At 34.2% G+C, this 26,612-nt stretch overlaps 1 protein-coding gene across 1 annotated transcript in view; it reads left to right on the forward strand.

Moving 5' to 3' along the window:
• Positions 1 to 22,059, forward strand: part of arhgef25a (Rho guanine nucleotide exchange factor (GEF) 25a) — a 170,120-nt gene extending 148,061 nt beyond the window's left edge. Inside the window, exon 19 of the transcript XR_012398569.1 lies at positions 21,901 to 22,059. The gene's annotated coding sequence lies outside the window, so the exon portion shown is untranslated. The remainder of the gene's footprint in view (positions 1 to 21,900) is intronic.
• Positions 22,060 to 26,612: the final 4,553 nt, after the last annotated feature.

Here is a 26,612-nt window from a genome sequence, read left to right on the forward strand (position 1 = left end):
AGAATTATTAGCCCCCCTGAATTATTTTTCCCCTGTTTATTTTTTCCCTAATTTCTGTTTAACGGAGAGAAGATTTTTTCAACACATTTTTAAAAATAATAGTTTTAATAACTCACTTCTAATAAGTGATTTATTTTATCTTTGCCATGATGACGGTAAATATTATTTTGCTAGATATTTTTTAAGACTTCTATACAGCTTAAAGTGACATTTAAAGGCTTAACTAATTAGGTTAACTAGGCAGGTTAGGGTAATTAGGCAAGTTATTGTTTTTAATTCACCTTTATTTGTATAGTGCTTTTACTAAGTAGATTGTGTCGAAGCAGCTTCACATAAATGGTCATAGTAAATTGGAATACTGTAGTTCAGTTTTTTTAGTGTTTAAGTTCAGTTCAGTTTAGCTCAGTTCAGTTTGGTTTAAAATCGCTATTGAGAGTCCAAACACTGAAGAGCAAATTCATTGATGCGTAGCTCTACTGATCCCAAACCATGCAAGCTAGAGGTGACAGCGGAGAGGGAAAAAAAAAACTTCACCGATTGGTGAAAGCGAAGAAAAAAAACCTTGAGAGAAACCAGACTCAGTTGGGCACGATCATTTTAATTTCTCCACTGGCCAAACGTCTTGTGCAGAGCTGCAGTCTCAGTGGCGGAGGCTGGAAGCTGGCATCAGCGAAGACTCGTGTGTCCCTGAAGCGTCACTGGAATCAGTCTCATGCTCTCCACTCCTTTATGACCACCACAACAGCTGCTCAGGATACAGCCTGGTCCAGGATATGGAAACCTTGGGATCATCTCGTCGCTGGTCTTAGATCGAATCAGTGACTCTGCATAGTCTGAGGGCCTCGGAAAGAGTATACCCAGGTGGAAATGGAGAATAAAGAGAATTATTAGCCTAGCTGCTGTTCATAGTGTATATAAACAAGATGTAGAAACCTGTGTGGAAACCAACTAAGTGATGCATTGAGTGTATGCTTTACTAAACAGATAGGTCTTTAATCTAGTTTTGAATTAGGAGAGTGTGTCTGAGCCTCGCACATTATCAGGAAGGCTATTCCAGAGTGTAGGAGCCATAAAGGAGAAGACTTGACCTCCTTTACTCGACTTTGCTATTCTAGGTACTACCAGAAGCCCTGAGTTTTAAGATCTTAAAGAGCGAGTTGGATTGCAGCCAGACAGAAGGTTAGTTAGATAAAAAGGAGCTAGATTATTTAAAGCTGTATATGTAAGAAGCACTATTTTAAATTCAATACGAAACTTAACAGGCAGCCAGTGTAAGGAGGATAAAATTGGGTGATATGATCATATTTTCTAGACCTGGTAAGAACTCTAGCAGCTGCATTTTAGACTAATTAAAGTTTGTAGTGCATTACAGTAGTCCAGGCTAAAAGTCATAAAGGCATGGACTAGCTTTTCTGCATCTCGGATGGATAGCATACTTTGTAATTTAGCAATATTTCTCAGATGAAAGAAGGCAGTTTTTGTGACATGGGATATATGATTTTCAAAAGTTAAACTGAAGTCTAATATGACACCCAGTTTTTATATAGTAGTGCTAGTGCTAACGCTAACTTTGCATCCCTCTAATTGTAGATTGACTTGCGAGATCTTCTGTGTACAGGATTTAGGCCCAATAAGTAATAATACTGTTTTGTTTAAGTTTAAGAGAAGAAAATAGTTGGTCATCTAGTCTTTAACATCTTTAATACACTCAGTTAGCTTGGACAGTTCAGACATCTCATCAGGTTTAGTTGAAATATATAACTAAGTATCATCTGCATAGCAGTGAAAGCTGATCCCATGTCTTCTAATAATGTCTCCCAGAGGTAGCATGCAAATTGTAAACAGCAAAGGGCCTAAAACTGATTTTTGAGGCACCCCATACTTTACTGGGCTGACTTGTGAAAGCTGTCTATTAATATTTACAAACTGGTAACGGTCAGTTAAGTATGACTCAAACCATTGTAGAGCCTGTCACTGGACACTTGTAGACTTTAAGCGATTTATTAGGATATTGTGGTCAATGGTGTCAAATGCCGCATTAATATCGAGTAGAACTAATAGCGAGATGCACCCTTGGTCAGCAGCTAAGAGTAGATCATTGGTTATTTTCAATAATGCGGTTTCTGTAGTGAGATGAGCCCTCAAACCTGACTAAAACATTTCAAAAACATTGTTGGTCTGCAGAAAGGAGCATAATTGGGTAGAAACAACTTTTTTTCTAATATTTTAGACATAAATGGAATATTTTGAAAGTTGCTGGGGTCCAGTTGAGGTTTCTTAATAATAGGCTTAATAACAGCTAACTTGTAAAAATTTGGAACATGGTCTAAAGATAAGGAAGAGTTGATAACATTAAGAAGAGGTTTTCCTATGTATAACTATAGTTTGTTCTGTAGACTATCAAAAATATAGCTTAAAGGAGCTAATAATTTTGACCTTAATATTTAAAAAAAACAAACTTAAAAAACTGCTTTTATTCTAGCTAAAATAAAACAAAAAAAAAATTTCTCCAGAGGAAAAAATATTATCAGACATATCCTTGCTCTGTTAAACATAATTTGGGAAATATTAAAAAAAAAGTGGAAAAAAAACAACAAAGGGGGGCTAATAATTCTGACTTCAACTCTATAATAAATATAAAAATATAATATACATAAAAATATCTTATATAATTTAATCTATTTAATATCTACCATTTTCTCAAAGTATTTTTGTTTACTTTAAATTATGTAACTTTAAAAAATGTAAATAATAACTGTTGATTAAATCTGAAATGTATCACATTTCACATATCACATTGGTTTATTCAGTTTAAAACCTAATTTTGAATTAAAATACACGTCTAATTTATAAATAAAGCTCTATATTCTATATAGATTTATTTGAATTTGATCATCAATATTTTACAATTATTATTGATCCAGACAGCAAGAGTCTTACTTTTTTCTCCATCACAAATGCAAAATCCCCTCATTCAAGGATCAATGTCCTCATAAAATCAACAAAACAATGGCAGGCATGTTGTCAAGCTGTTTTTTAGCATGTCTGGAGGGCAGTTTAAGAGTCTCAGATCGCTAAATTGTCCCAGCTGTCTTGACCATCTGCACTGCAAACAGCCAGCCACAAGCTTTTGTACTGCTGGCCATCTCCAAAAGCCAGTTTACAGCCCCACATGGACTAAATGACTCTCCAAACCCCCAACTTGACAAATGTGGCATAATAGATGAGACAGAGTGCATGTAAAAACCTGCTGCCCCCTGCATCTTTCCAGCTAAAACACTAATCAATGCAATTAGGGACAACACTGTTCACTGTTACCACCACTGTGTCAAGGAATGCTGAAGATGCTGAGCTTTAGGCCTGGCCTTATAAAGTGATAAATTTGCAAAAATATTTGATTTAATTGAAATAAGCTTTCACTTTAATTGTAACAAATTGTCCTTTTTAGTCTAAAAACTCTAATTTTGGTTCTAAATATAGATTAACCTAATTTCTTTTTTTAATTAGTCCATATTTTACCCAAATTTACAGAAATTTTATATATAGGCCTGGCCTTATGTACTGATGAATTTGCAGAAATATTTGATTTAATTAGAATAAGCTTTCACTGTAACTGTCCCAATTTGTCTTTTTTACTCTGAAAACTTTGAATTTTGGAAAAATATGGGGTTACATTTTTTCTAAACAAATTTAACACAACCATGGAGTTAGTTCATGTTTAACCCAAATTTGGGTTAAAAAGAAGCATGTAAGTGGATCTTTAAAACACTTCTTTATTAACAAATTTGCAGAAATATTAGTTTTAATTGGAATAAGCTTTCACTGTAATTGTCACAAATTGTCTTTTTACTCTAAAAACTTTAAATTTGGGTAAAAATATGGATTAACCCAGTGTTTAGGTTAAAATTGTCAAATTAAATTTAACACAACCATGCAGTTGGACTATATTTTACCCAAATTTGCATTAAAAAAGCATGTAAGATTCCTAGAATGGATCCTTAAAATAGTTCATTATTGATAAATTTGCAGAAATATTTGATTTATGGGAATAAGCTTTCACTGTAATGGTCACAAACTGTCTTTTTTACTCTAAAACTTCAAATTTTGGAAAAAATGGATTAACCTATTCTTTGGGTTAAATTTTTTTCACATTAAATTTAACACAAATATGTTTAAAAGAAGCATGTACGATTCGTATTCAGACTCATTCTGAAAATGTACCGATATAGACGTTTCTGGAGATTGCAGAGTACATCCCAAGAGTTACGTTTTTGCCGTTTTTGATTTCGCGAATCCACCAAAGGCCGATGTGTATGCTTTTCTCAAATTTCTCTTGCGAGTGCCATCTGTGTCTGCTGTTCTTGAGTAAATCCACTAGAGGCTGCTGTCGACTAACTGACTGACTGACCGATCGACTGACTCACCCTCCTCTTTCCCTAAACCCAATCATAGTGTTTTCAAAAGCACCAATTGACCAGCGCTCACCCACTTCCCTAAACTCAACTGACAGTTTTCAAAATCCAGGAAAGATGCATTAACTTATAACTTAATAATTACCAATTAAAATTGTGAGTTACATTAATATTGCTGAGATTTTGTTGAGGATTTTTAGGTTCCTCCATGCAGATACTTCTAGAAACCTTTGATTTATATTTGTATATTTGTGCCTCAAATGTTTGTAGTCGAGGAACCTGAATATATGACTTATTATTTCTATATTGTTATTATTTCTAACACAATCTGAGTATTGGTGGCTATTCTCAATTAAGAGCAGCGTTAGAGATGGCTTTTGTGCGTACTTAAAAAAAATCATACATTTTCATACGTTTATGGTGAATTGTGAGTTTTCATAATTTAATTGATAATTGAAGTGCTGTGGTTAGCATGTTTACCTCATAGTAAAAAGATTGCTGTTTCAAGTCCTGGCTGGACCACAAAAAAGTGCAGAAATAAAGCAAGTGTCTAATTTAATTATTCAAATAACTTGACAAAAAATAAGAAAAGTAATACAAATTCAAAGTATGGGTAAAGTAGTATTTCACTGGCATTCAGCATAACAGAAATATTAATGTGTGAAACAATATGCACTGTAAAAACTTAATAGTTAATAGGTAATGACAACAATTGTGTTTGTTGATTATACAAGATTTAATCTTATTTAATTATCAAGATTCAACTTGTGTTTTAATTACTCATTCATTCATTCATTCATTCATTCATTCATTCATTCATTTTCTTTCAGCTTAGTCTCTATTCAGAGGTCATCGCAGTGGAATGAATCGCCACTTATCCCGGCAAATGTTTTACGCAGCAGATGCCCTTCCAACCACAACTCAGTACTGGGAAACACCCAGACACATTATGGCCAATTTAATCTTTGGACTGTGGGAGACTGTGGACACCCGATGGTAACTCACACGAACACATAGAGAACATGCAAACTCCACACAGAAATACCAACTAGTCCAGCTGACACTCAAACCAGCAACCTTCTTGCTGTAAGGCGACAGTGCTAACCACTGATCTAATGGGCTACTGTTTTAATCAGTTTAATGTAATGTCATTTGAAATGACTTGTAAGGTAAATTTGCTAATGTGATGTGAATTTTAATTAAACAGTGTGGATAATGTATTATAATTGATCAAAAACTTATTGCTGATAAATGAGTAAATCCCACTAGTTGACAGATAGTGACAAATATTGAACATAGTTAGTGTAATCACAATTTATTTGTCATTTGATGCTTAAATATTCATTCATTCATTTTCTTTTCGACTAAGTCCTTAGTTATTAATTAGGTGCCACCACAGCGTAATGAACTGCCGATGCTTAAATAATGTTCTTAAATGTACAGTAATCAAGTTATTATTGTTCATAAAATGCCTGCCCATATATATATATATACATATATATATATATATATATATATATATATATATATATATATATATATATATATATATATATATATATATATATATATATATATATATATATATATATATACAACTAAGGTCACTGGTTTGAGTCCTGGTTAGGTCAGTTGGCATTTCTGTGTGGAGTTTGCATGTTGTCCTCATGTTCGTGTGGGTTCCCTCTTGATGCTCCGGTTTCTTTCACAGTCTAAAGACATGTTCTATAGATTAATTGAATTAACTAAATTGCCATAGTGTATGTGTGTGAATGAGTGTGGATGGATGTTTCCAAGTACTGTGTACCAGCTGGAAGGGCATTTACTGTGTAAAACATATGCTGGATAAGTTGGCGGTTCATTCCGCTGTGGGACCCCAGATGAATAAAGGGACTAAGCAAAAGGAAAATGAATTAATGAATTAATGAATATATAACAACTGTATTACACTAACAAAGAAAGAAAGAAAGATGAACTAATCACACAGTGAGTGCATAGAGTGCATTACTGCTGATCAAGCATTACTCGAACATGTTTGAATCTTTACTTTTAAAATTAAAAGCTCAAGCAAAAGTGAAAGCTTGAAAATTCAAGTTAGAATAGTAACAGTACAGTATGAAAGGTTCAGACGTGATGCTGTAAATGCATGAAAGAAAAGTTAAAAATGTAATTCTTGCATATATGAAATGTTTTTTGCATTTGTCCATTTGCATTAATGCAAGGTGGAATTCCATCAATTGTGTGTGAAAAGGAAAAAAGCGGCAAAATCCTCTTGTCAGAGAAACTTTTATCATTACCAGGGGCACTTGAAGTTTGTTTGCATTTTGTTTTTCAGTACTCTTAACCACTTCAGAAGTCAGATCACAGGAGCCTGTGATCAAAGCAGCTTTCGGTTAGTTCAGGAAACACAGGAGCTATAGCTCACGCTTTGATATTCTACATCAATATTTCAATTCAACAATCGCTTGACATGCGCCTGCACTCCCCGAGACGAAAGACGAAAGGAAAGAGTGAAATGGAGGGGGAACTGGAACTGTGTATAAACCAGACTGAAGACTTTACAGTGAGGAACAACTCTCTTCCTCAGCCCTGATCTGCCTCGTCTGTCATTTAAATACACACTGACTGCTTAATCCCACAGCAACAATGCATGGCAAACCGGAGCGTTTTGGGGCTTTGACCCACACAAAGTCACGTGATCAGCCCTGAAAGTTGCCATCTGAAAGAAATTTGTTCAGTCTTCCGGCTTTGAAGACTCCTTCAGCACTTTGAACTCTCACATATTGAAAAGACGTCCTGTTTGAAGACCAGACGTTCAATCTCAAGCACTCGGTTTCACTGGAAGAAGGACTATTCAGTAAGATTTTAAAACAATTCTTGAAAGATGCATTGACTTGATGACAAAAGATGCTGATCAACTTTTTGTTCATCAAATAATCCCGAAAAATGTTTTAGGGCAAAATATAACATAATAGTATATAATATAGGTGACGCGATGGTGCAGTAGGTAGTGCTGTCGCCTCCCAGCAAGAAGGGTGCTGGTTCAAACCTCGGCTGGGTCAGTTGGGCTTTCTGTGTGGAGTTTGCATGTTCTCCCCGTGTTTGTGTGGGTTTCGTTCAGGTGCTTTGCTTTCCCCCACAAATCCAAAGACATGCGGTACAAGTGAATTGGGTAAGCTAAAATTGTCCGTAGTGTATGAGTGTGATTGATGGTAGTGTATGGATATTTCCCAGTAATGGTTTGGAGCTGGAAAAGCATGCTGGAAAGGAATGTGCTGGATGAGTTGGCGGTTCGTTCTGTTGTAGCGAACCCGGATTAATAAATAAGGTGACTAAGCCCAAAAGAAAATGAATGAATGAGTAATAATATAATATAATATAATATAATATAATATAATATAATATAATATAATATAATATAATATAATATAATATAATATAATATAATAAGCACACTTTTAAATGTATTATTTGTAAATATTTTTGCTGCTTGTTCAAACTACTTATTTTATATAATATAACTTATATAACTTATATTTATATAACATAATTCTTTCTGGTGGGAAACTTCAATCAACTTAAATTTGTAAAAACAATCAAGTTAACGTAAGCTATTTATGTTGGGACAACATAAAGCAATTGTGTGGAATACAGAATTTTTACAGCTCAGTGCAACCTATTTCAGGGTCAACAGTAAGAAATCAGCATATCACAATGAATATTGAGGGATCATGTGACACTTGACTGGAGTATTAATGCTAAAAAATAATTTTCATTTCCGTTATTTAAATTTTGAACATATGGAATTTTAATACTGAGCTGAATCAATGTTGATTGACTAAATATTGAATAGCACTACTCTCAAACAGTGGTTTAAAAAGTTACTAATATTTCACAATAGCACTCTTTTTTGCTGTATTTTTGTTGTATTTACAGTTTTTCTCAATTGCTAAAACACTAAAACCCATTGGCTGAACTAAGTTCTCGGTGGCCTGACCTGATTTAGCTAATTGTGCAGTCTGTTGTCAATATACCTTAAACCATTTCACATGGTAAAACAGATCTTACTTAGACTTTTCGGCAAAACTTTAAACACATTCTCATTTTCAAAACACATTCTGCACTCTAATGCACATGACATCCATTCTGGAACACAAGTAGCAACAATCAATATGAATAAAGAAAATATGTCATTGATTAAACACATCCACTCAAAGTTGATGTCATGTTTTTCAAATGATATATGACACAACCGATATAAGTAAACATGTTGTTGAAGATGGGAAGGAGAGTGTCTAAGCATGCTTAGAAGTAACAATGTGAGGGGATGAGTGAAATGGGGAGTTTATGAACTTGAACCTCCCTCCATACTCGCTTTTCCTGAATCCGATTGAGGAGTTTTATGGAAAGTGATTGACAACCCTACGCCAGACTAGATTTTCTGCAAGTCGTGGATTTAGCATGTGGTGATATGATGAATCAAGTCAGGGCTGTATACGGCACACAAGAGGCTTCTTCCCCTTTTGGTTCAGGAGAGATATTATTGCGTTGTGTGTGATGTCGATGAATTATTTTGGCCTGACTCAGCCCAAAGACAAAAGCTAACCTATCATGTTTCCACCTTTGAGTTTAGTTCCATTTAGTATTATACTGTAGTACAGTGCATTGTAGGCTCTATACCATACAATGAACTGATTATATGGCCCTGAACATTGAAATTAGAAATGGACTTCTCTCTGAGAACTATGTTTTGAAAAATGTGTTTCCTGTTTTGTGTTGTATTGTTTACTTTGCTTGATTTTGGATGTCATTTTGATCATTTTGAGAGCAGTGCTTGATTTTGAACACAAAAGTTTTAAAAAGTTTCATTTTGCAAGAGAAGTCAGATGTTTTATTTAATAGTGCTTGAAGATGAGGATTTGTGTTTCAGAGTGTAAGAAAATGGGGAAATTGTGTTTTAGCAATTGAGAAAAACTGTAAATAATTGCACCCTGGATGAGCATGAGAGTCTTTCATAAATCCCACTGATGATGATAAAGTGAAGTTGTTTGATTCTTGTACGATGTTTAATTCTTACAATGAGAAAGAATTATTAAAAATTATAGAAAGTGAAAAAAAACTTTAATTTTTTTAGAATTACTATCATAATTTGAGAGAAACTGTTGGTTTCTTGATGTCTGGAGTGTATTATTTTATTAACAACTTTCAATTTAAGCACAAATACCTTTTTTCCAATGTGGATTTTAAATCTGTAGTACTTTTCTTTTACTCTGACACTTATTAAAATGCACTGAACTCAAACACACAGCAGATGTTGGTGTGTGCAGATACCATTTCTGAAATTGAAAATGAATTATTACTCATTTACGGTGCGAGCGGGGTATTGTTTATTTATGGATCATGTTCTTTTAAACCCCTTAAAGACTAAAGACTAATTCCCCAAAATAGCTGTCAGACTTAGGCAACATAATATAAATAATATACAAGCCCGGCTGAAAACAAAAGGAAAGAACAGGCGGATTATCAATCAAATACACATTGCACACAGAGAAAACAAAAGAAAATAAACAGTGAGAACACCTGACAATGTCGAGTTAATGTGGGTATTGTGCAGCTCATGGACCCCAGCCAATTTCCTTAGAAGCTCAGAATTACACGTAAATGACATGTCAAGCTTTGATAACTGTGTACTAATTACACGTTTGACTGCTGTATCTCCGTTTGAGTACATGACAGAAAGATTTACTCTATGGAAATCACAAATAAGGGCTTTTCAAACTTGAAATGGTTAAGGCATTGTTCTAAACCCTGCATCTGGATGTTTTCTTGGTTAACATTATACACTTTTATAAAAATAATTCGTAATATTCATAAACTGCAATTTCTACATCTCTGTTTGCTTATTTGCATTGCCATTTAGTGAAGGAATCACGTGAGCCTTTAACATGAATGGCACATCCCAGTTTTATGCACTTTTCTGTGCTAAAGTGGTGGATTAGGCATGCACTTGATAAAAGTCTAGATACCCTGGTAAAATTTTACAACATTATTAATACTTAATTAATACAGTAATAATTACCAGTATACTTCTATATTTATTTCTGTCTAAAGCAAATTATTTAGCATGCTGGGATCAAATAACACGCTTTGTTTGGGTAAATCTCTGCGTAAAAACTGGTTAAAATGTATCCAGCATTACTAGTTATATATGCATGTATTTTGTATGTCAATCTTATATATAGTTGAAGTCAGAATTATTAGCCCCACCTGGATTATTAGCCCTCCCTGTTAATTTTTTCCCCAATTTCTGTTAAACAGAGAGATTTTTTTCAACACATTTCTAAACGTAATAGTTTTAATAATTTATTTCTAACAACTGATTTATTTTATCTTTGTTTATCTTTATTTGACTAGATATTTTTCAAGGCACTTCTATAAAGCTTAAAGTGACATTTAAAGGCTTAACTAGGTTAATTACGTTAACTAGGCAGGTTAGGGTAATTAGGCAAGTTATTGTATAAGGATGGTTTGTTCTGTAGACTATTGAAAAAAATATAGCTTAAAGGGGCTAATAATATTGACCTTAAAGTGGTGTTTAAAAAAATTAAAAACTGCTTTTATTCTAGCCAAAATAAAATAAACAAGACTTTCTCCAGAAGAAAAAAAAATTATCAGACATACTGTGAAAATTTCATTGCTCTCTTTAAGCGTCATTTGGAAAAAATTTTAAAAGAAAAAAAAAATCAAAGGGGCTAATAAATCTGACTTCAACTGTGCTTAAGTGTTTTCCAGCTTTCAAACTTATTTGTTTAATTCTGAATAGAGATTTTTACATATTTATTATTGGTTAAATATGTTTAACAAAATGTATACACTTAAATATTAAAATATTCTCTTTTGTGCTTTCTTCTCACTGTTTTTACACCAGTGGGCCCAATTTTATTTAATCTCACCTAGGGCCCCACAACCCTACAGGCCGGCACTGCAACTACACTGTAAAAAAGTATATGAACAATTAGTCATGAAAGCACATGTTTTTAGTTCATTGTTACTTATTAAACTAAGTTAATCGTGTTCTAACTTAATTTTATAAGTTAAGCAAGCTGTTTTAAGTCAGTCTAACATGATATAAGTTCAATGGACTCGCAAGGTTAATTTGATTCAGCTTAAAAATTTAAGGCTACCCCACAGTGTAGCATGTACAAAATTAGATTTAGCTGGGGTTTTCTAATTAAGAAATTCATACACTGTGAAAAGCTACTTTACGTAAATACTGTAAGAGAGAAATCCAATTTCCCTAAAAGCAGTAAGTTGACTTTCCTCTGAAAAACAATAAATCCACTAACATTTTTATACACATTTGATGTGCTTAATAACTTTAAGACTTTTTTTCTAAGTAAACTCAATTAAAAGCTTAAAAATCATTAGGTTTACTCACTTTTTAGTATAGTCAACTAATTGCTTTTATACAGTATACAAGTGCAGATTAAATGTAAAGGTAACAACTCATCGTATTCCAAAATGGGGTTTCATAAGTCAACTTAAAATGACTCAACCTGTTTAGAAATTACATGTTTAAAACTTTCCTTTACCCAGAGTTGGTTGCAATGTCCTACTTACAAAATATTGGTAGAGTATTATTTAAAAGGACTATACGATTTTCAATAAACCTCTACAACTGTAGCTTTTCACAAATATGTACTGTAAAATCTCAGTTGTGATGATAGCAGACTGAATGATAATGCAATAAGGCTCATCCAAAGTTTAAACTGGACATATCATTTAGGGACTGGGAATATATATATTGAGAGAAAAAAAAAACTGTCTAACCACCAATCAAAGCCAATCTTACCAGCCCAGGTGCAGCGTATTTTGTTTGGTTAGAGTGGTTACATTCTGAGTTGAAGCGATGCAGATCACAATAGTTCATGCATTCTGAGACAAGCTGTTGAAATGGAGATGACATTTGCTTCTGACAGTGATGACATTCACATAGAAGAGAGTGATGACTTCAGCATATTTTTTTACGTGTAAAAATACCAGTATTTTTCTTTAAATGTATGCAGGTGCTTCTACATGCCTACCCCATAAATGTGCAAGTGCAAGCCAACCAAATCTCCTTAAAAGTGCCTAAAATGCTTTAGTTTAATTTGCCAAGTGCATTGTAAATATACTTTAGCACATTATGCATATACTCTCAAAAATAAATATTATAAAAATAAATATAAGTGTAATGGTACTATTTCAAAAAGTACGAAAGTGTGAAATTTTTAAAAATGACATTAGCTTGTTACCTAAAATAATACATTTGAATAATATTTTGTACAGTTTTCAGTTATAAAGTTGAAAAACTTCATTATTTTAAATGTAGTTTTTATTTAAAGTATTTATTTAAGTTGCTCCAATGGTTGAATTTTGGGTCCACATTTATTTCTCAAAGATGCACTTTTAGACCTTTACCTTTTTAGGTACTAATATGTACACTTAAGGTAGTAATATTTACATAATAGGATGCATATGTGGTGCTTCTAAAAGTGTACCACAGCAATGACAGCTTTTGTTCCTTTATTTCTGAGAGTGTAAGTGCAATGGAATAATTCACCCCAAAATTAAAATCTCATTGTTTAATCACACTCATGCATTCCAAAAAAATATGCTGTTGTATATTCCCATACTAAAATCATTCACAGATCTGAGTCTGCAATCACTACGAAAGAACAAATCACCCAAAAATCACAATTCTTTACAGATATTGTGTTTATTTCTACACTGTAAAAATAATCGTAAATTAATCAATTTTTTGTGATTCATGTTTTTATTTTTTATTATTTATGCTTTTGAATCACATTGTGACACCTTGATCTTTCTTCTGACAAAAGTTGGAAAAGGTGAGTTTTATGAACATTTCTAATAGTTTAAAGGGATTTATTGTCTGGGTTGGTGTTGTATTTTATGCTCCAAAAACATACTCAGCTGCCAGTGCATTTTCTGTTATTTTACAGATTCACTTATTTATATATTATTTCTTATATATTATATTATTATTTAAAATGACTAAAATGTCAATAAAAGTCACTTTGTTAAAATGTAGAGTTGAATTTTCTACATTAAAAGTTGACAGATCAGAGATCAGCAATTGACAACTGTAAATAAGCAAAAAACACAAAATATATAAACAACAGCATCATTAACTTTAACTTAACATAATAAAGGTTTTAACATTATATTATTATTAACACAGCACAAATTAACTTACATTCATTAGTATTCAGGATGTTCATTGTTTACTATTGCTCAGAAAATTTAAAGAATTATACACCTAAATGAAGAATGAAAAAGAAATTTGAAATAAGAAATGTATTGGAAATGCTTGTGGCTAAGTAAATGATATTAGCAGTTTCATGGGTGGACTATTGCTTTAAATGAACTGCAAACCCCCTTTGAATTTTTAAAAAAATATTTCCCAAACAATGTTTAACAGAGCAAGGACATTTTCACAATATGTCTAAGACTATTTTTTCTTCTGGAAAAAGTCTTATTTGTTTTATTTCGGCTAGAATAAAAGCAGTTTTTATTTTTTGTAAAAAAAAAAAAATTTTAAGGTCAAAATTATTAGCCCCTTTAAGCTATATTTTTTGATAGTCTACAGAACAAACCATTATTATATAATAACTTGCCTAATTACCCTAACCTTAACCTAATTAACCTAATTAAGCCTTTAAATGTCACTTTAAGCTAAAAGTGTTTTGAAAAATATCTAATAAAATAGTATGTCATGGCAAAGATACAATAAATCAGTTATTAAAAATTAGTTAATAAAAAATGTTTAGAAATGTGTTGAAAAAATCTGCTTTCCCTTAAATAGAAATTGGGGGAAAATGAACAGGGGGGCTAATAATTGAGGGGGGGTTAATAACTCTGACTTCAACTGCATGTGATAATAAAAACAAACACATGCATTTAAATTTCTAACTACCTAAGGCTGAGTTAACAGTGATGGAACTTTCGTTTCTGGGTGAAGTCTCTTTGCTCAGACCCCCTCCTCTCGCCTGTATATCTCAGGCCATATGCGGCCTACTCATCCAATGCATTAGTGATGAGCCGGTGGCAGAGTCTCTGCTCACAGATGTAGATTTATTTGTGTTTGCACACCTCCATCAGCAGCTGTTTGGCCCCCACGGTTAGCACAGCCCCCGTAATGCACAGAGAGATGTCATCCGGCAGCGGGCCATGCCAGGCATCGGCGGCGTGCTGTTGTATGCTGCTTAACCAGGGGCGCTTTGAAGATGCCACCTTATGACAGAGAGCTGCTTTTATCTAATCCTCATGCTGTAATTTGCACCCCCGTACCTTTAATTTATGACTACTGATCAAATACCTGCCTTTGGAAAATGAGCAACTTAAGTGTTTTTTTTTTCTTTTTCCTTCTTTTCTCGATGCAAAAAGAATTCCTAATGTTGCAGGATGAAGGGGGAGCACATCTTGATGGAGAAGAACGGTGGATCAGCTTTTCTTTGATCTATGGCTTAATTGAGTGTGCAGACAATAATAAGACCAAACCGACTGTGATGGATCAATGACAATAACACACTGATACAATTTCACATTGCTACCTTAAACCATGTACAAGGAAGGATGGGGATTTTCATAAGAAACGTTTGACCCTAGACCACAAAACAAGTATGCAAGGGTATATCATTGGCAATACCCAAGAATACAATGTATGGGTCAAAATTGACGTATGGATGACGTAAGTATGGATAAAATGTGCACCCCTAAACATTTTGTATAGACAATTTTAATGTATTTTTTTTTTTTTTTTATTCTATCTCTGCCAAATATTGGCTCTTTAAACTGGTTGTGTGGTTCAGGATCACATATACACTTACAGGCCACATTATTAGGGACAGTTGTCCAACTGACCATTAACACAAATTTCTAGTCAGCCAATCACATGGCAGCAACTCAGTGCATTTAGGCATGTAGACATGGTCAAGACGATCTGGGGACGAAAGGTGATTTCGGGTTGGTCTGAATATTTCAGACGGGTCTGAGTATTTTCAGTATTTTCATTTTCAGTGAATTTCCATTCATTTTAAAAAGCATTTAATAATAATAATAATAAAGATAATAATCTGCTCTTGTGCATATTTAGGGGAAAATAGAATAGTAATTAAATTAAATGTCTGACATTTAAAAAAAATACAATTATTTTAATTCCTTCGTGAATTTAAAAATTTCCCTGACATGTCTTGAAACTGAATTTCATTAAATGTTTTTTGTATTAGGTAGATTATATTTAGGGGCATCATTAAGATTTTAGTTCTTTATGAGAACATTTAATATACTATAACATCATTAATCTGTCAGAGACTTCGTGTGAGTAATATAAATATATTATGAATTAATTATGATGGTTATTTGATAAGTGAGAAGATTAAAAAAAAACTTTAGTGGACAAAAATGTTTAAATTTGCAACTTGTTTTCATTCATTCAACCTGCACATGACCTTATTTGTAAATACACTGTAAAAAATGCAAGGTTCTACATAATTCAATCATGTTGTACCAACACAAATTAAGTTAACGTAAATAAAAAATTACATGATTTGAACATAAAACATTTACAAAATCCTAAGAGTTGTTATTTCAGCTCATTTTAAATAAGTACACTCACAGAAATAAGGGTACAGGAGCTGTCACTGGAATTTTGAAAAGGTCCTGCCCCAGTGATAGCTCCTGTATCATTATTTCTTAGTGTAGTTTCAACAAGTAGCAAAAATACTCTTACTGTACTGTAAAAGTATTTTCTATATTTTTTACCTTTCTCTTAAATTTACTACATTTTTGTATTTTTTTGTATATTTTGTGTTTATTATTATTTCAGACAGACAGATAGATAGATAGATAGATAGATAGATAGATAGATAGATAGATAGATAGATAGATAGATAGATAGATAGATAGATAGATAGATAGATAGATAGATAGATAGATAGATAGATAGATAGATAGATAGATAGATAGATAGATAGATGAATTATTTGGATTTACTATTTTTGTTTAAGTTAAGCAGTTGGAAACAATTTCCATGCAGAAATTTTTTTGGGCTGAATTTAAACAAACAAATTAAGTTGAACTGTTTGAACTAAATTTGTTTTAATTCAGCCCATATAAAATTGCTTGCAACAATTTTGGAGCAATATTATTTTCAGTGTAGATACACTGCAAAAAATGTTTTTTACTTAGATTTTTTTGTTTTCTTTTTAGTCCAAATATCAAAATAATCTTATATCAAGAAGCATTTTCTAGACAAGCAAAACTTATTGTCTTGTTTTCAGAAATAATATGCCAACATTAAGTGAGTTTTTCCTTAAATCATGCAAAACAATCTGCCAATGGGATAAACAAAATAATCTTTTATTTTTCCTTTTGACATAAGATTATTTTACTTTCCCTATTGTCAGATTATTTTGCTTGTTTTAAGGAAAAACACCTAATTTTGCCATATTATTTCTTAAAACAAGAAAATATGTTTTGCTTGTCTTCTTGATAAAAGAACTTTTAGATATTTGGACAAGAAACAAGACAAAAAAATCTAAGTAAGAAAAGCATTTTTGCAGATAATGTTATGAAATAAGCGCCCATCTGGAGCATTTGACCCTTTCTTTAAACTCCTTATGACATGTTTGAGCCATCAACGCTGGTCCATTTTTAACAAAAAAATCAATCTATCAAATGAACCCCAAGCTTCTAATTCACCATTGGGAAGCTGCATGCGCATTTGTGAGAAAGAGCTGTCATTTAGTCTCAGTCTACTGTACATCACGTATGTTGAGTTCTCAACCGCTGACGACAAGCAAGCACGTCAGAGACAGTTTTTCTTCTTGTCTTCCAAGATCTTTTCTTCCTCTTTCCCCACAACAGAACAGACGGCTCGACTTTGCAAAACAAATGAACAAACAGATAACAGGTATGGAGTGATGAAAGAGTAAACAACAAGCTCGATGCCCCACAACCATAATACACTCTCTAAGTAGGTTATCCGCCATAACCCAGTTTGATTGTTGCGTATATCTGAATGACGAGCTCCATCTGTCCAGCAAACCCAGGTAAGTCGAAGTTTAAAGAAATGAGTAAGATAAATAAATAACGCAACGCTCTTCTTTTATATGCTATAGTATACCCCAAACACTTCATTATGAAGAAAGATGATATTTAGTCAATCTATTGATGTTGCCTAACTAATTGTAAAGCGGGGACTCAAAGCAGATGCTGCATTTCAAAGCACTTGTGAGCAACTAGACAGGTTATGATTTATGCTAAGATGCGTGGCTTCAAAGCGCAGAATGAGGCTTCTAAACAAATTGAACAAGTCAAGCACTATTCACCCAGGACTGAGAGAGTGCCGAGCGCATGCAGATCAGAGGAGAGCTCCTGCCGCTTGTAATATCCCTCAATGAAAGCGCGGGTCCGCTGGGAAGAGCCAGCAGATAGTGGTTAACACTGGGCTGTATGCACGGGCATGGGAATTCTGTGCCAACGCTGCTGCAACACCTGTGCCGAGCATCCAAAGCGCGTTCGTGTCAGGGGCCTGATCAGGCAGTCGGTGCCGGGGGGGCCGCTGGCAGACCCTCCCTAGAGACTTGACACCTTTTCTGCGCGGCACGGTTATTTAGGTGAGAACAGAGAGAAACACACGGTCTGTGTCAACAGTCTGATGCAATATCAGTAAACACTGATAATTATTTATGAAGCGTCGGCTTACTGTACCGCGATCACTGTAAAAAGCGCGTAAGATATGCTCTTTGCGCGTGTCAGCTTGTGAGTAATGAGCCTTGACAACTCAAGTTTGCTAGCCAACAGGTTTTGACGGAGGTGAAGATGCAGGATTGTCTGCACAGGCCCCTAAAAAGTGCCCCTAAAACAGTGTTTGGATTATGCCATTTTAAATTTGCTAAACAGACTGACAGACAGTACAGACAGACAGACAGATAATATACATATATTTTTTTAGATAGATAGATAGATAGATAGATAGATAGATAGATAGATAGATAGATAAATAGAAAGATAGATAGATAGATAGAAATTTGACATCAATCTTCATGTGATGGTCGATGGACACCACCAAAGAGTAGACACAACGTTACACCCATTCATTTTTTATATAGGACTTGGTCTTGGACTGCCCTGAGACGTTGCAAACATGGCCGCCATGATAAGACGTCCTTCAACTAAACGCTATCAACAGACATTTAGCTCATTGAAATTATTCTTGTTCATTAAAAACGAAAACAACTTCACCTAAACCCTAACCGGAAGTGACGGAGGATATGGGTAGGCTAACCCTAGTGTTTAGGTTGGCCTGAACTCTACTCTCATCAAATTGACTGAGATGGTAAATCAAGGAGTCCCAGCTTTATTGTTCAAGCCACCAAACATGATTTCCAGCATGATGTGTTTCTTACAGTAAGAAATAGGCACCTTAATATGCTGTTTTGACAACTGTTTTTAAAATGTAAAACGACCAAGTGGAGTATTTTGCGATGCAATCTAGACTAGGCTACTTTACTTTGTGTCCAATTTTATCTTAATGTATTATAGGGACAATGTGTCATCTCGTCATTTTCCTAATAATATATTTCAAGAGTTCACACTTAGCTAATAATCAATAAAGCGTATTTGGCATGCTGTCCCGGGAGAGAGCCCTGAGCTCGTAATATCCTCGAGCCCGGGGCTCCCTCCTGTTAGAAGGGCGAGAGGGGAATTCAAGGTCAGGTAGGTCTCGAGAACTCCCCTGCTTGTCACCATGAGAAGTGTAAACTCAGGTTGTATTGGGTGATAATTTGTTTTAGTCGATTGGCTGTGGTTTTATGTTTTTGGACGGTGGAAGGAAACCGGGGAACCCGGGGAAAACCCACGCGAACACGGGAAGAACATGCAAACTCCACACAGAAACACCAACCAGCCCGATGGGTTGGACTAGCGGTGTTCTTGCTGTGAGGCAACAGTGCTAGCCACTGGGCCACCGTGTCGCCAGATCAGAAAAAGTGGGAGGATGTAGGGGTGGAAAGGGGGGGGGGCTTCAAGACGAAGATAACTGGAGTGAAAAACTCAGGTTATTTATAATGCTTCCGTAATCATCTAATAGGGCTGATTACGGAGCTAACAAGGAGCCAGCCGTGTTGATTATAAGCACGTGATCCTCTCGAAATTAGTTTATGAATAAACCACACTTTGTGAATACGTTTGTTTGTACACAGAATGAAAGTCAGTGAGGTCTAGAGTTGTTTTAAACTTTATTGAGTGTCATAGACAAAAATATTTACTACAATATCCAACATAGGCGTAAATTATAATTTTTTTGGTTATACTATAATATAAAATATTTCTTTCTCACCTTTTTCATCATTTATTCATTCATTTTCTTGTCGACTTAGTCCCTTTATTAATCCGGGGTCGCCACAGCGGAATGAACAGCCAACTTATCCAGCAAGTTTTTACGCAGCGGATGCCCTTCCAGCCGCAACCCATCTGTGGGAAACATCCACACACACATTCACACACCAAGGACAATTTAGCCTACCCAATTCACCTGTACCGCATGTCTTTGGACTGTGGGGGAAACCGGAGCACCCAGAGGAAACCCACGCCAACGCAGGGAGAACATGCAAACTCCACACAGAAACGCCAACTGAGCCGAGGCTCGAACCAGCGACCTTCTTGCTGTGAGGCGACAGCACTTGCTACTGCACCACTGCTTCGCCCTCCCACCTTTTTAATATAATAAAATATATTACAGATACAGTGCTCAGCCTAATTGAGTAAAACCCATTTGGAAAATATTGAGGTAAAGTTGGTTTTATGTTAACAAGTTCAGACTTTCTCCTTAATAATATAATTTCAAAAAAGTATTCTTCACAAACTCTAAATATTAAAATCACATTAGCAGCCAATGACAATCAAAGTACAACATTGTTTGCAGTCAATAAATAGTTCTGATGTTGTTTTGAAGTCATACCAACATGTTATTTCAGACCGAATATTCAAAGTTCAAATAATAAAAACAATATAGGGAAAACGTTACAAGTTGTTGCTGAACGAATGTGCGAAAATAAAACCAACTTTACCTCAATTTTTATCCATTTCTCAGTGAATATAGGCGATGTATTTTGGTGAATTTAAACAAAACAGATTTATTAAACAGATATATTTATTTAAATAATATTTTAGTCATCAAACATATTCAGAAATTGAAAGATAAAACAATTCAATTCAAGCAAAGCATAGGTAAAAAAATACAACCTACAAAATTTTAAATACATTTTCCAATTTTTTAAATTTGTATTTAATATTTAACAACCGTTATCTTACGATATTTTGTTAATTAAGCTCTAGATTTGGCTTTAATACTGACCAATCTAATGTGATCAAATATAATATTGTATAGCTTCCTATTAAATATATGAATGTAAAAGATGGATTTGTGGGGGGTGAACTTATATATGCTGAGCACTAAATATATTCCACGTAGGCGATATGGTCTGATATTTTCTAAGCTTAATCAAACCTGCAATATGACAGATTCACGCATCTCTCTAGCACATTTTTTTCTTTCTCCTTTCTCCCATTTGATGCAACCTAAATTGGTGCTGAAGAAACAAATTGCTAAATTTTTAATTAACTTCATAACATCTGCACTTCAGCTTTGAGAGAGCAGGGAGATTTCCTTTTAACCTATTCCAGCACATTTGCACACCAAGGTAAATCTTGATGCTGGCACTTTTACAGAGAGGAAGAAAAAAAAATTAAAAATGGAAATGAACTCATACTTGTGTGTGTAGATCAAAGACACAGAATTATTCAACTTTTTGCCATTGCTTGATCTTCAAAAATAAAAGAAGTGAAAGTGGGGAAACGCAGAGATGGATGGATCGCTCTAGCTTTGGTGCCGTCTTATTTATTATACTGCTTTTACTTTCCTTCACACTATTATTGTGTATATCATTCATAGTGCTTTTTCTATGAAAGTACTAAGAGAATAACACTAAAATCAAACCCAAATCTGCATCACTGTTTCTGTAGATGGAAAAATATTATATTTGTTTAATATGTTCATTTGAATTTATTAAATGGGATTGCACCTTGAGATGAACCTTCCAATTTTGGAAGGGGTCCCCAAGTAGTACATGTTAATGTTTATTATTATAATGCTTCTGCAATACAAATAAACATATAAAATAAATAATACTATTTGATCTCAGATTAAGAAATATATAATTTCATCATGGCAAAAGACAAATCAGAAACTGAAAATGTTTTGGAGAAATGTATTAATTATTATTATTAGTTAAATGCTAAATGCTTTGGGTATTGTTTTTTTAGCATTCAAAACATTAAATATAAATGATTAGTAATAATTTATGAACTTCATGCTGTTTAACATTATAAACCAATAATTTGTTTATTTTTTTCTCCCACCTAGAAATAATGCTTGGAAGCTTCAACTATCTGCATTGCAAGTTATTGTCCAGCAGAGAGCAGTGCTAAGTCAGTGCTGAAACAGTAAGTATTTACTTTACAAAGCCTGTTGCAAAATTCAATCTCAGTCTCACATTAAAACTTGCTTGCATAAGTTGTCTGTAAAAAAAAAAAAAACAGTGTAGAATGACAGATACAATATAAATTTGCCCAATACATAGACACGTTCATGTTGTAAAATACACATGGCTGAAATGTGATCGGTCCTGTCACCATCCCCCTCTGCACACCTGCACTGATGTGTATGATAGTCCAGAACAGCACAGCTTCTTCAACAGGGTCTCTTTGATGATCCACACACAAAGCCAGCTCTGTATGGCAGCCATCAGCTGTCTACCTGCGGGATACAAGGGCATTAACATGACTTGGACCCAAACATTCTGGCAGCACAGGGAAGATGCCAATTGAGCTCATAGAGTGGGTGTAATTGGAAAAGATTAATTCACACCTAATAGTGTTAGGTTGTGCAACCTCTCCACTAGGGGACAGTCTTTAAATTACTGTGCCCATTAAAACAACACAGGAAGCACGGTGGATAAGTGGTTAGCACTGTTGCCTCACATCAAGAAGGTTGCTGATTTGAGTTGGCTGGATCATTTAGTATTTCTGTGTGGATTTTACTTTTCCTCCCCATATTCGGGTAGGTTTGCAGTTTCCCCCCACAATCTAAAGACATGCAGTATAAATGAATTGAATAAACTAAATTCGCCTTAGTGTATGAGTTTGAAACATATGCTGGAATAGTTGGCGGTTCATTCTGAAAATGAGGAAAATGAATGAATGAATTAAAACAACATAGAAGTTGATAGGTTTTCAAACTAAATAAATCAATTATTATTGCAGAAAAAAATAATTTTAATTAAATCTATGATTAGTGTTTCATGCTGCAGTGGCTTGCCAATAGGCATACATGAATATCCATATCAACTTAATTCAGTCCCAAAAGTGTGTTTGATATAGGGAAAGGTCAAATACTCCACATAAATTTACGAGACTGCAAACATGTCTGAGTTCAAAATGTTTTACATGCAAAGCAATCCCTCTTTAATCAATTGCAAAAATTCTGAAAAAAAAACATGTATACTAGATTTGTTTGTTTACTACAAATTATGCTTTTGTTTATTTATAGCTTTTAAACAATTTCTTTAAAATGTTAAGGTTTGGGATCAGTATTTTTAATTAATCTTATTTTTTTTAATAAAGTGTATTTTTTAATAGTGTAAGGATGCGTTGATTCAGTTTATCAAAAGTGACAAAAAAAGGATAAAATTCCAAATAAAGGAACTGTGTTGTCCAATGAGTAAAGCTGCGGTCACACTGGACTTTTCTCCCCATAGGCTTCCATTCATATGCACTCGAATGCGACAGACTAGAAACGCAAGGTCGCAGTTTGCTGCATTGGAAAGTTCAAGCTTTGTGAACTCTGACCTGCAAAATCACATCACCTGATTGCGTGAAACCAATCGAAGATCAAAACATTACCGCTCTGTACAGAAATTAAAAATATGGAGCAATAGCACACTTTTATCAATGACTAATCCTCTGGTTTTATTCCACACCTTTTTGCATCGCCAAACGACAGAATTTCGCAAGCACAAACCCTAGTGTGATCGTGGAGTTTCTTTAGTTGAGATTAAGGGTTGGCTCTTCTCTCAAACCTAATTGAAATGAAAAACACCAGTTGTTCTCTTCTTTGGACCCTTTAAAAATCGTATGGTTGGCATTTTGAAATGGCCTGCTGCATTGGACTTGGCACTTTTTGTTGTATTTAATTATTTTTGTACAACCAGCTTTGCTACTCTACATATTGATTCATCTGAAACACCACATTCACATATTTTTCTCTTAATTTGATTGTTTTTTAATAAACTATGTTCTATAATTTTGGCTTTCTTGTATGTTCTTCTTTTTGTTATGTCCTTGTGAGCCACAAGGCATAACAAAATCCATTCTGAAGAATCATGTGACACAGAAGACTTAAAATTTCAGCTTTGTCATCACTGGAGTAATTTATTCTTTAAAATATATTAATATGAAGAAGAATTATTCTTTCATTCGTTTTCTTTTCGGCTTTGTCCCTTTATTTATCAGGGGTCGCCACAGAGGAATGAACCGGCAACTTATGCAGTATATGTTTTACACAGCAGATGGCCTGCCAGCCGCAACCTATCACTGGGAAACATCCATACTAAAATTAATTATTAAGTTAATAAATTAACCCCATGTTTAAATTAAAACTATATAGAATATAGAAAGAACAAATAGAAAGATTTAGTGTGCATTCTGTTGTGTGTGTGTGTGTGTGTGTGTGTGTATATGAATATATAAGAAATGTACATATATATTATCCATTTCAGTGAATCTAGGTAATCTATTTGGTGCAATTGAACAAAACAGATTTAATAAACATATATATTTATAAAAAAAATATATATTTTAGTAACATCTTTAACATTTTTTGAAATAGAAAGATAATACGTTTAAGCTCAAGTTAAATTTTGCAAAACGGTGGCAAAGTGGGTAGCATGATTGCATCACAACAAGAAGGTGACTGGTTCGAGCCTCAGCTAGGTCAGTTGGCATTTCTGTATGGAGTTTGCATGTTCACCCCGTGTTTGCGTGGGTTTCCTCCGGGTGCTCCGGTTTCCCACACAAGTTCAAAGACGTGGTACAGGTGAACTGGGTAGGCTAAATTGTCCATAGTGTTTGAGTGTGAATGAGAGTGTATGGGTGTTTCCCAGTGATGGGTTGCAGCTGAAAGGGGATCTGCTGCGTAAAACATATGCTGGATAAGTTGGTGGTTGGTTACCCCTGATTAATAAACGGAGTAAGCCAAAAAGAAAATGAATGAATGAAATCAAATTTTGTTATGTATAAAATGTTAGTGTATATTATTACAAATTTTATTAAAACAAAATATTAATACTGGATAGATTTTTTTTTTTTTTAAAGCTGAGTTTTTTCTGCCCATTTCAATCATAAACGTTTATGCCAAAAATGCATTGATAATTTTACTTAATCTATCAAAGTAAACATTTAAATAATAATTTTATTAATTTAATACTTGGTTGAACTTTGGTAGTAAAAGATTAATAAAACATAATTTGATACAAATCAGCTGTAGTTGCCAATAGTATGTGTTAAAAAGGAAGAGGATAGAAAAAGTGGGTCAAAGCTTAGCAAAATAACTGCAGATTTATTAAGTATCTTTCACACAAGAGCCACTTCCTCCACCTGCCATTACAAATATAGCACCTGCTGCTTACTTCATTGTTGACCATTATAAAATTAGGCCATTCTACAGTGCTTAATTCTAATTTAAAGTAGTCAGCGTTTGCTTTCATTGATGATATTTTAAATTCATTCAGCTCTTTTTAATCATCCATCTCAATGCTTCAAAAACATCACTGTAACCTCGGCAAAGCGGAAGGGGTGAGTCTGCAGGCACTTGGCTTTGTCTGTGTTTTGGCTCAGGCCATCAGATAACAGTCTGGACAATGGCCCTCCATTCTACAGCATAGGTCTTAAATGACCAGGAAGTGGCCATGAGCGGTCCCGTTGGTCTGATCCCATGGGTCTGCTCAGCCCTGACGGGGCCTGGATCAGAATGAATGGCAGGAGAGCACGTGGGAGGAAATAAGAGGCCGGTGGCCACCCAGCTGGAGCCACGACTGGCCTTTGATGCTGAAAACAGAGAAGTGAAGGTGAAGGGTGGGTGCATGGAGAGCAGGAGGAGCACTGCCCGGTTTTGGGGTCCCATTAAGCATCTCGTGTGTTTTGGCCCTCTCTGAGGACACGGACAGGGAAATGTGTTGTACAGGTCAGGAAATGTCAACACTCGAAGGAGTTATTTTTTTCATTATTGGCATACATTATTTGGCTACGGAAAAATAACAGGGTGGCAGTCTGTCTAATTTTAGATCAGACAGTCTGGTTGCCAGGGTTATGACCTGAGGAATCTAAAATTGCTTGAAAACATCCTGTAAGTTTTAGTGCTTTAAACTTACATGTTAGTCTAAAAACAGCTTATATTGAAACAAATCTGACAGAATGACTGGCTGTGGAATTTGCCACTGTATTACATAATAGTGCGGTTAAACTCTGACTCCACAGAAGAAGATTAACACCTGCTTATACATCACTGCCTGTTTAGCCTCACCCACCAATGATAACGATAGAGGCTATATGCATTAATCAAATGATAAGTGTGTAATATGCAAATATATATATATATATATATATATATATATATATATATATATATATATGTATAAACAAGTATATATATTGTTTATATATGTAAAGTTTTTGGAATTACATTTGTATATCTAAAATCTAATTCTAATCAAATGTTAAAGACATTAACATCAGTTAATATGCCAACAAAAATCTGACATAATTTATACACAAATTGTTAATGACACATCAAATGCATAAACATGAACAATTTTTAATTAAAATATCAAAATACTCTAGAACGGTGTTTTACATTTTGTCAATTTATATACTGTACTTGCATCATCCCAAATGCTTTAAAGATTGTTTAAATCCAGAGAAATAAGCAATTATAACTAGTGCCATCATGCTAATGATGTCACATACTCTAGATTTCTGGTTTAGAAACACCAAAGATGCTTTAATATGTTGCGTGTTTTA

The sequence above is a fragment of the Danio rerio genome, chromosome 23 (genome assembly GCF_049306965.1).
Source record: "Danio rerio strain Tuebingen ecotype United States chromosome 23, GRCz12tu, whole genome shotgun sequence".
Classification (NCBI taxonomy): Eukaryota; Metazoa; Chordata; class Actinopteri; order Cypriniformes; family Danionidae; genus Danio; species Danio rerio.